Source organism: Vombatus ursinus, unplaced genomic scaffold (genome assembly GCF_900497805.2).
Source record: "Vombatus ursinus unplaced genomic scaffold, bare-nosed wombat genome assembly UNPS02014799.1, whole genome shotgun sequence".
Classification (NCBI taxonomy): Eukaryota; Metazoa; Chordata; class Mammalia; order Diprotodontia; family Vombatidae; genus Vombatus; species Vombatus ursinus.
The window spans coordinates 19,993,204-20,003,557 of record NW_020954577.1 but is presented as its reverse complement, the minus strand read 5'-3'; the positions used below and the strand labels follow the sequence as shown (position 1 = coordinate 20,003,557).

Sequence of the window (10,354 nt, the reverse complement as noted above, 5' to 3'; positions counted from 1 at the left end):
TTCATGTTCCTTGCTTCCATGACACTCTGTCTCCACCTCATCCTTTGCTCTCACCTTTTCCTTTTGCCTTCAGTCATTCTCAACAGCAAAGTCTTTTCCAATGAGCCCCGTCTTCTCCTTATGCGGCCAAAGTATTTAAGCTTCAGCTTCAGCATTTATCCTTCTGGTGAATAGCCTGAATTAATTTCCTTAAGTATTGACTGATTTGACCTTCTTACTGTCCAAGCAACTCTCAAAAGTCTTCTCCAGCACCACAATTCAAAAGCATCAGTTCTGTGGAACTTTCCTTATAATCCAGCTCTCACAGCCATACATTGCTACTGGAAAAAAAAAACCATAGCTTTGACTATACAGACTTTCGTCAGCAAGGTGATGTCTCTGTTTTTTAGTTGACTGTCCAGATTTGTCATCACTTTCCTTCCAAGGAGCAAGTCTCTTTTAATTTCATGGCTGCATTCACCATATGCAGTGATCTTAGAGATTCAGTTCCTGCTTCTAGCCAAGTCCTTACAACCATCCTCTGTGAAAGCAATCCCTGTGGAGAAAGAGTAAGCTGCCACCACTAACCACCAAACCCCTGTCACTTATAGGGCAGGCAAGTCAAGTTTGCCAGGGCAGCAAGGTGCCCTGGGGGAGATACAGGTTGTAGCACATGCCAGTCAAGGAAAGCCATCACCACCATCATCACCACCTTGACTGACATCTCCCTTCAGACTGGGATGGACATAGCCCAGGACCTTGAAACCAAGAGCCCTGAGAGTAGTGGCATTACATCATGGCATTAAAGAAGCATTAATATCTGCCTTGCCGCTCCACCCTAAGGACCGTGGGACTTTCCCATATAATTTGAAGCTGAAACTTTCCGTATATGTTGTCTCCCTTATTAGAACGTGATCTTTTGAGAACAGAGACTATCTTACTTTTTTTTGTTTGTATCCCCAACTTAGCACAATGTTTTCCACATAGTAAACACTCAATAAATGCTTTATCCATACACGTATGTGTATGTACATTGTAAGGGTGTGTATGTGTGTGTATGTGAAATCTGGCCTCAAAGGCTTACCAGCTATGCCATTTAACCTTGTTTGCCTCAGTTTCCTTTTCTGTAAAAAATGAGCTAGAAAAGGAAATGGCAAACTACTCCAGTATCTTTGTCAAGAAAACCCCAAATGGAGTCATTTAGGGATAGAGTTAGGGTTAGGGTTGGGGGTTGGACACAACTGAAATGAATAAACAATAACAAAAGTGGTCACATGTATTTGAATTCACCTTTTAAAAGTTATAAATATATACATACACAGGTACATGCCTGTATGTGTATTATAAGTATACACAATATACACATATGTACACACACTTTTTTAAAAATATACGAACGTATATGTGTGTAAATAAAGCATGGGGGGGGGCGCGTGCATCTACCCCAAGCGTGTGAAGACTCCCCTCAGCAGAATGGGCGGATAAAAACAACTTGTTCCAATGGCCGCTAAGATGTCTGAGGCAGTGGCTGCGGAGCACTTAGAGCTCAGTCAGACATTGAAGACGCCAAGGTCATCTGCTGCATTCACATGCACACATGCATACACATGAATACATGCATGCCTGCATATGACACCTTCATTTCCAAGCGTGTCTCTCTTTCCAAATCTATTCAGAGTCATCCCTCAAAACGAAGTAAAATTAACCTAGAAAAAGAAAAAGAAAACATTAAGCAAAACAAATAGATCACATGTATCGTAAGATTCGTGTGAGGAGCAGATCTGCTTTGCTCAATGTGCATCTCTCTGCTTCTTCACCACTGCTGAAAAGAGAGGGCCTTGTCTTTTCTTGCATTTTTGATCTCTTCTTTGGGGAAAAGTTTGGTCATTACAATTACAGAGACTTCAAGTTCCTAGCTGTGCTCCTTCTGTTTGCAATACAGAGTCACTGTGTGCATGGGTTCCTTGGTTCTGCTTATTTTACTCCAGATCAGTTCATGTAAACCCTAACTTCCACTTTTCAAGTCTACATTCAACTTTCTTACAGCTAAGTTGTATAATACTATATTCATATAATGTAAATTATTTAGCCATTTCTCAATTTCTAAGTCTTTGATACGTTCAAAGCAGTGCTATGAATTTCTTGGTGAATCTTGGACCATTCTGTCTTTCTCTGACCACTTTGAAATAGATGACTAGCAGGCAGAGCTCTGATTCAAATGCTATAGACATTTAAATCATTTTCTTAGCAAATTTTAAACTGTTCTCCATAATGGTTAGATCACTTCAACTTCCCGATTGTGTTCCTCTGCTTATCCTTCACAGACTAGGTCTCTTTCTGCCTTAACATCCCCAAATCCTGCCATAGTGCTGAGCACAATATAGATAGGGAGTAGCTGTTTGTTGGGGATTAAGTTGAACTTTTCTTGTCACCATATCAGAAAACCAATGAGCTTCTACCTGTGTAGCTACCAGGAAAACTAATGTTGCCACTGAGATGGATTAAGAGAGGCAGATATTCTGGGAATAAGGGAATGAGTCCCTCTGTTCTCTGCCTTTGTCACCATATTTAGAATATTGTGTTCAGTCCCAGGTGTCACATATATAGGACGTTTGATAAACTGGAGGGCAGTCAGAATGGTGAAGAATTAGGAACTAGAGGAGACATCAAGAATTTGAAATACTGGTTAGATGACCAGTTGTCAGATGTCCCAGAAACACTGGCTATTTGGGTCGACGTTGGACACGATGTCCCTTGAAGCCACATCCAAATCTGAAATGTTGTGATTCAGAGGATTATAGCATCATTCCTGGGGTGGGGAGGGAAGAAAAGGCTGCATTATTTGCCATCTTTTCTTTTTCCTACTTCTGCTACACTATTCCTCTTCTTTATTTATCCCCAAGCCCAATTGGCACAGAGAAAACTTTCAGCAACCTCCAAAGAAGAGAAGATCAAAGGGCCACTGGTCACAATCAGTCACATGAATCTCATCACTCTCAGACATTCTGAAGTCAGTGCCCACATTGGTGGGGAAAAGAAAAAGTTTCCTCTTCTTCCATCACTCTAACCCCCAATGAATCTTAGGTGCTTGACAGCTCGATTAATCTGAGCTGGCTTCTCTTGGAAGCAGTTGACTCTCTGTCTCTTTTTCTCTCTGAGGAATTTTCCATTTATCGTTTTAGTAGATAAAACAAAACAGATTGAGAACAGATTTAGCAGATGTATGGTGGCAGAGCTTTGCCTCCCAACACAACTGCACAGTCTTCTCAGATCACTGTCACCAGAGAAACTTTTCCACAGCCCCAGGTTTCTTCAAGTTCACTCAAGTGCCCATGGTTTAAAAAGGAGGAGAGATGGACTTGGAAGCCAGCCTGCTGCCAATATAGAGTGGGGCCATCCACAAAAAGGTGGTTACTCGCTTGTTCACAAAAAGCCGTCCAACTCTGTGGGCAATCCCCATGCCCATGCCCTGCGGGTCCATCATCTGCATGGTACCCACGTTCTGTCTCATGGAGGAAAGGACGCATGGTGAGTAGCAGGATTGCGATGAGCATGATTGATAGGCAGCATGACACAGTGCTAAGAGTGCTGAGCGTGCAGTCAAGAGACTAGATTCAAATCCTGTCACAGACATGTGCTAGCTGGGTGACCTTTTATACCTGAAGAATCTCTCAGAGTCTCAGTTTCCTCACCTCTGAGATGGAGGTAATACATACTACCTGCCTTAAAGGGCAGTTGTGAGGACAGTGCTCAGTAAACTTTCAGGAGTTTTCACTGTGTAATTTGATATTTTTAGCTCACTCCACCTTAAACTCTGCCAGGTAATCGTAAACATGCACCCCTCCCTTTGCTAAACTGGATGAATAAAGAAGAAAAAGGAAAGAGAGAAAAAGAAGTATGTGAGTGGAGGCTGGCTGATGGGGAGAGGGGAGGGGAGGCCTGAGGGGAAAGTTCTGAGGAGGGGGGAGAAGCACCCCCTAGCCGATGTCAGCACTGAAGAGTTCACTGCCTTTGTGGATTCATATCCAGAGAGAGGTATCTCTCTCAGACTCAACCTTGCAGAGCAGATGTTCATCTGCATTGGCAGATGGGGTTTCCTTCCTGAGAGTTCCCTTAACTAACAAGGACGCAGATATTTCCCCATTTTCCATAAGTGATCTTATTTTAACTAAATTTATCATTTTAAGAATAAAAGTTTAAAAATTATATACATGCATTTATTACAGATGGATCAAAAAGTACCCTGTTGCATTGAATTCAATCCAGGAAACACTAATGAAGCCCCTCCTGGCAGAGAGGGAACCACAAATCTCCACTAATTTTTGAGATACCTATACCCCCAAATCCATTGTCTTGATAGGACTCCTGGTTTCTTGAGGCTTTGGTTGTAACATACCTACAGAGCTACACCCCCAAAACAACTCCATGATTTTGCTCCAGAGAAGAAGCATTTGAGTGAAATGAGGGCCAGCCCATGTAGCAGTACTGTAGCTCTGGCCTTATTTGTTTCAGCCCACCACATGACTGGCTCAGCCCTCAGGCATGGAGGAGATGATGAGTCAGCTCTCCAGCTGCTTCTGGTCAGGTGGGGGCTCAGCACTGAAGGAAGGTTTTTGTTTTTTGTTTTGTTTTATTTTGGTTTTATTTTTTTGTTTTTTTTTGTTTTTGTTTTTGTTCTTTTTTTATGGTATGATAAAAATAACAACTCATATGGCTGTGAAATGACAAAGCAATCAGTTTATTGGTGATGAGCAAAAGCTTTTAACTCAGTGGGTCTTTAAGCCATTCAAACAAATGACAAAATTCTATTATTTCTGTTTCTTTCATTCATTGGTTTGGGACCTGGGAAGAAGATCTCCAAAGGAATCTGACCTTGACGATGGTGATTTGACAATGATATCTGACAGGGTAAGAGCTAGGAGAAATAACTTTACCCTGAAAATAACAGAACAAAATGGCCAATGGAGAGTTAGCACACACAATAAGCAAGGGAGACCTAAGTGAACAATGAGGTGCCTGGAGGATAAGAGAATCATGGATATTAGATTTGGAGTGGACCTTCATGGCCATCCAGGCCAATCCATAGTCAAAAAGGTCAAATCTTGTAAGCAGTCATCTGAGTTTTTCTTGAATGTCTCCAATGAGACCTTTATCTCCACTCTAAGATAAGTTAAATAATCAAGAAATTTGTCTTTTTCCTCCTACTTCTTAACTGATACCAAGGCAACATTTGCTTTTTTACCAAATTGTAGCAGCAGCATTCTGTTTGTCCTTCTCTGATAGCCTTTAAACATTCTACTTACAAAATGGTGGCGTTTGAAACCAATCCCAAGACACATAAAGAGCTCTGATGAGGTGGGAGCACCAAAGGAATATGCTTCTCCAGGCAGACCAAAAACTGCCTGAGTTTTTTTGCTCACTACTTCACACTTCTGACATTGTGCTTATTTATGATTTACTAACTTTCTGAGATTTTTTTAATGGAAAATGAAACAAAACAAAAAATCATCACCAACAAAAACAATAATGGAAAAACAAAATCCCAAACTGCAGAGGGATGGCCCAGGGTGTTACACTGATAATGATGAATATTTTCTCATTTTTTTTTGTACTAAACTTTAAAGACTAGTTACTGCTGGGAAAACTTTTGAGACTTTTTTAAACAATGAAAAGTAACAATAGCTGGCATTTTATACTGTTTTAAGATTTGCTGAATGTTTTACATGTGGCTGGTGGCACAGTGACTATGGCACTGGAAATGGTGTCAGGAAGACCTGAGCTCCAATCCATCCTCCGACACATAAGGCCTGTATAACCCTGATCAAGTTATTTAATTATTGTTTTCCTTAGTTCCCTCCACTGTAAAATTGGAATAATAATGACATCAGCCTCATAGGGTTGGCAAGAGAATCAAATGAGATAATATTTATAAAGCTGTTAGCACAGTGCCTAGCAGACAGCGGGTATTACAGAAATGCTTCTTCCCTTTTCGTCCTCACACCCTACCTCCTTCCATTCCCCTTCCATCTCATTGGATCCTAACAACAACCATGTGAGGTAGGTATTACTATTACTCCCATTTTACAGATGAGGAAACAGAGAGAGAGAGAGAGAGAAGATGGGGCCCATGATTTGAGTCAGGATTCTCAGGTCTTCCTGAAGGCAAACTAGCGTTTGATTCACTGTTCTACCTACCTGCCTAGTGATTCAATCCAAGTTCTAACAACTTTTTGTTCTCTTTGCCTCCTAGTCTCACATCTTTGGGGACCTGGTAATTTAAGGCAATGAAGAAAGGTCTGATCATGCTAAAAACTTTCTGTGGTTGCAGTGACTAGAGATATTTGACCCCCATACTATTGCTACAAAAAATCTGCACAACCAGAAAAGTGTCACTCGATGTGAGACAAATGATCCTTAAATCACTCCTGGGTCCAGTAACTTTTGAATTCCATGGCCTCACATGTGGAAATCTCACATATCAGGGCCAGACATAACCAATTCTCACTGAAATTAATGTAAGTGACTCTAACTGGTGATGACTTAACCACGTTTCAGACACTGTTTCTCTGCTAACAAGGGCAAGTTAAGCAACAAAGATGAGAGACCTGTCTCATTCCTTTAGCCCTGAATTTGTATACTTTGGGGGAAATTTTTCTCATCCAATTTGAAGGTAATACCTCATCCACTATTGGAAAAATATTTGAAATGTATGACGATATCCAATGATGCCCCAGACATTGTCTTGCTATATCGAAGGTGCATATTCCCAATATCTGCAGGTGGGGGGGTGATACTATTGTTATTATTAGTTTTAATCACAGAGTTCAGTGAAATATTTTATTTCTAGTTTCTCACAATCTCTAAGTCTGGGAAGTCTTTGGCACCTGAGGCAACATCACACTCTGAGCATCTGTTCTTGGCTTTGACAGGCGTAAAAGGGTGAAGATTCCGGTAACAGATCCCTGCTTTCTGAACAGCAATTTATGTGACTTGGAGATGTTCCAAGGAAAAATCATAGGTGATAGTTAGCCAATGATCCTGACATCTCCCTTTCGCAAATGCCACCAGAGGATTCTTGTAAAGGTCACAATGTTGAGTAGTAGAGCACTCGATTAAAAAACATCTGTAAATGATACAAAACCGTGTGTCAACCCCTGGGGAAATCAGCTGCCCTCCATAAGAGATAGGACTGAGGAGTAGCTGACCTCATTTGGATTTTGAAATAGTCTGTGTTCACATTTGTAGTAAGCTTGAGCTTTAGAAAGAAAGCAATATACTGAATAATCTCCCCAGACAAGAGATTAGCGTTGGGTCAAATTGTTGACTACAACATTCTTCCCGGCTGCCTAAACAGGAACAGTCTTTCATGGATGAAAAGAAGCAAATGATCTCAGTGAACCAAAGCCATTATGGCATCTGAAAATGGCAGCATGGCACAGGGGTAAAGTACCTTGGGATTAGGTTGGTCAATCCCCTTATTTGATAAGGAGAAAACTGAAAGCTAGAAAAGTTGATGGAACCTTCTCAATGTTGCAAGTAAATTTGAAGAAGGAAGCTCTTTCACCCCACAGGTCTTTATATCAATTCCAATGTTCTCTATTCTCTATAATAAACTACGATATCCCAAAATAAGGGTGTTACATGCGATTACCTCTAAGGTTCTTCCCAGCTCTGGATCTCTGACCTTTTCAAACAGCCTACAAATAGTGACACAACACTCACTGCTCAACATGGCTAGGTTGAGTAAGGTTTCACAAACAGTGAGAAGTTTCAAAAGTGTGGAGAGTTTTAAAGATAAACATCCAACTAATTGAATGCTCTGTTATCCTAATACTGAAAGAATTTTACCAATGTAGACTAATCATTCATTTCTTTCATTTCTATCTACTCTGTAACTAATACAAAATTTTATCTTGAAAAGCAAGTCACACTTTTTAAAAAGAAGGGTGGAGAAATTTGTATCCCAAAAAAGGAAAGAAAAAGTTGATGCAACATGGGACATAGTGGTCAGCCTTATAACAAAAAAAAACAGAAACTTATTCGAAGTTCCCCCTCTGAGATAAGAGTGTCTGTGAGCTGTCCATCTGCATTGCTGGAGGTAACTTCCACATTGGGGTTTCTCCACAACAAATAAAGAAGAGGCCTAAACATCATCCCCCTCGAAAATAAAGTTTACTGAAATGAAGCATCATTGGAAAGGAAAGTCTAGAAAAAAAATAACATTTTGATGGAATAATTAAAGTGCTTATCAAATGACAGGTATTGCAAAGACCTAGAGAGCTGCCAAAATAAAGAACAATATATAGGAGACAGAAGCTTAATATTTTTAATAGGAAAAACAATCATATCAGTGTTTGCATGCTCTCATCATTGGGGTTTCTGTCTATCAATGCAGATCATAGATCATTCTGTCCCTGAAGTACTGTCATCATGGACAAAAACTTGTTCATGACAGCCCATATATTCTTCATTTAAAAAAAATCCACTTCATGTGCTGGAAGCCTTTAAATGGTCTCTAGGGACCAGCGAAGTACTCTTATATGCTTTATTTTTATTACATTAACAATTCATTCCTTTTTTTTGTTCCTCACCATATATCCTTGGATGATATCCGGGAATATTTTTCTTTGGGAGTAAATCTTCATTGAAATTATACTACAGCCTACTCCTACTTCCCACCCACCTCTCTAATTCCCTTTGGACTTCTTTCATTAAGTATAATGTTACAAAATATTTGCTATTTAAAAAGCACAGGCTTTGCATCAGGGAGCAATCTGAGGTGGGTGAAAACCCTGTTCACATTTCCAAAGGTGATTCAATTCTTTCTCTTCCTCCTATATAATTCAGCTCATTTTCCACCCGCAGAGTCCAGAAGAGATAGGATGTCATGATGGTTAAACTCATTGGGCTGCCCATGCAACTATATGACAGAGTCTGGACAATAGACACTTGACTCATTATTTTATTCTTCTAGGTCAATCACTTTTGAATGATCATGGATTTCACTGAAAAAATGGCCTCTATTTCTCTGGGGCTTGGTGGTATCAGTGTGGTATCAGCTGGACAAGGAGTGTGTAGGGTAGAGTATCTTGATGTATGAAGGGAATTCCACTTCTGTTTGTATTCTGCAAAGCACATCTTCATGAGCTCCTATTGCCTTGCTTCGGGAACATGATGCTGATGAGCTGAAAGCCATCAAGCAGAATTATGTTAAAGTCAACAGTCCAACTCGCCTGATAGCAGCACCATTTTCTTTATCCTCTACTGTCCGTATCACATGACAAATGTGACCAGAGAGAAGAGAGGATGTCAATGTGTTCTACCATTTTATTATTCCCCTGAAGTTGTTTCCCAGATTGGAATAAACATGAATAATCTTCACTTTCATGTCTCATTGGCAGAATCCTTGATAGAAAATGAATGATCACAGCACAGTCATGTACTCGGCATAGTGTGTCTAGCTAGATGGAGATATTTGGAGTTATTTGATGCCTCAGCTTACTTTCAGACAATGTGATCATTCTCAGATGATAAGTATGTGAGGCAGAAAAATAAGGACAGAAGGAAAAGAAGGAGGTTTGTTGGAGATTCTGTGCATTCTAATGGGTTTGCTAGTTGCTGTCAATGACCTGCCCCTTGACTAAGAGGCACAATTTTACTTAACTCTGTACAATGCTCTCCTGGTTCTGCTCACTTCACTCAGTATCAGACCATACAAGTCTTTTCAGGTTCTTCTGAAGTCTGCTTGCTCATCATTTCTTATAGAACAATAGTATTCCATTACATTCATATACCACAACTTCTTCAGCCATTCCCCAATTGATGAGCATCCCCTCAATTTCCAATTCTTTGCCACCACAAAAAGATATGCTGTAAATATTTTGTACATGTGGGTCCTTTTCCCATTTTTATGATCTCTTTGGGATACGGCCCTAGAAGTACACATTGTACATAGTAACAGCCATGTTGTGTGATGACTAACGTTGAAAGACTTTGCCTTTCTCAGCAGTGCAAGGATCTAAGACATCTCCAAAGGCCTCATGATGGAAAATGCTCTCCACATCCAAAGAAAGAACTGTGGAGTTTGAATGCAGATCGAAGCATAGTATTTGCTATTTTTTTCTTCTGTTTGATTTTGTTTCCTCTTCTGGTGGTCCCTCTTATTGGTTCTAATTCTTCCTTACAATATCACTAATGTGAAAATAGGTTTAATAGGAATGTGTATGTATAGCCTGTATTAGATTGCGTGCCATCTTGGGGAGGGAGGGAGAGAAAAAATTAAAATTCAAAAGCCCATTGAAAGTATTGTTGATAGATCAAAACAAATTAATATATATTTTTTAATTTACCTCGACTTTCATTGCTCCCTGGTGCC

General features: G+C 40.1%; 1 pseudogene; it reads left to right on the top strand.

Annotated features, from left to right (window-relative positions):
• Positions 1-3,896: 3,896 nt before the first annotated feature.
• Positions 3,897-10,354, top strand: part of LOC114050315 — a 51,327-nt pseudogene continuing 44,869 nt past the window's right edge.